The 1,154-nt window shown below is 39.4% G+C and overlaps 1 protein-coding gene across 1 annotated transcript in view; it reads right to left on the bottom strand.

The window, feature by feature from the left end:
- LOC102305436 (interleukin-2 receptor subunit beta) overlaps positions 1 to 1,154 on the bottom strand; it is an 11,663-nt gene extending 10,509 nt beyond the window's left edge. The window contains exon 1 of the mRNA XM_042227389.1: positions 1,054 to 1,154. The gene's annotated coding sequence lies outside the window, so the exon portion shown is untranslated. The remainder of the gene's footprint in view (positions 1 to 1,053) is intronic.

Here is a 1,154-nt window from a genome sequence, read left to right as displayed (position 1 = left end):
CTATCACTTCAGGGTTATTTCCCAGCCCTCCTGCAACCAGGATAAAGATAGAAGGATGGTAGTTGTTGAAGACCCATTCAATTTTTATGGTAACCAGACTCTAGACTTTGTTGAACATTATGTAATATGAAGAAAACATGTAGTATTTAAGTGACCAAGTAGTATTGGGGTAAAAGTTATTGAATAGTGTTAAAATAAAATGACAAAATTGTGAAGGATTAAAATATTCCAACTTACTTCATCTGAACATGTTCCAATCGCGTTTTATGAACACAAAATGCACAGGCTTACTGAATATGAAAAAGTTGTGTTGATTTAACTCAGTTGTTTAAGTTTCTGCCAAAGCAAAACATTTGTGTGCAACCAATGTCCACAATTGAATCAAGTAAATCCAACATGGCCTTTTTTTCAGTGCAGATTTGAAGGATTGGTCGGATGTATCCTGTCAATTGGACAACTTAAAAATGTTTTTGTTTGGCTTTTTTCAGGGTTTTATTTGTTCATGAGTAAATCAATTTGGCTGACATTAAAGTGATAGTTTTCACACAGTTGAATCAACGTCAAACAGAAAACTGATTAAACAGAAATGTGAGATGGTTTGAGAATTTAGGCCAATGTCCTGTTATGTTTTACATAGCAAGAAACAAACGGTTGAGTTTATTAAACTCCACCGAGACAGCTGGTAATGCAAAACTGAAGGCTAGACCATCCAGTTTCACAACAGCTCACTTCCGGTCTACCCGCCCTTCCGAGAATCCGGCCCACGCCGCGAAGGCCGGGTCCTCAGGAGGATGCAGCCTATGAATTTGGACACGACCTCATATTTTGTATCTTAAATACGTAACGTATGTGTATTCCGTTACTCCCCAACACTGTCTGCCTGCATGGTTTCGGCTCCCACATACAACGAGCCATTAATAATTGAGATTATCTCATGGGCCAGATATAATTGTATAAAACACCCCTGGTTTTGACCCTGTTTCTACCCAATAAGCCATTACACAGACCCACTGTATGCTTCACATATGTCTCAGTTTATCTATGTGCCATTACCTAGAGGGTCAGAGAGTATCTCCTCTTCCTTGAAACTTGTTTCACTCTGTCTTCATCGCTGCGCTCTGGACACTTGTTGCTCACCCCATCGTGTGAATGCT

The sequence above is a fragment of the Haplochromis burtoni genome, unplaced genomic scaffold, assembly GCF_018398535.1.
Source record: "Haplochromis burtoni strain Fernald_Lab_line unplaced genomic scaffold, NCSU_Asbu1 Contig_258, whole genome shotgun sequence".
NCBI classification, from domain to species: domain Eukaryota; kingdom Metazoa; phylum Chordata; class Actinopteri; order Cichliformes; family Cichlidae; genus Haplochromis; species Haplochromis burtoni.
This window is presented reverse-complemented; position numbering and strand designations above follow the sequence as displayed.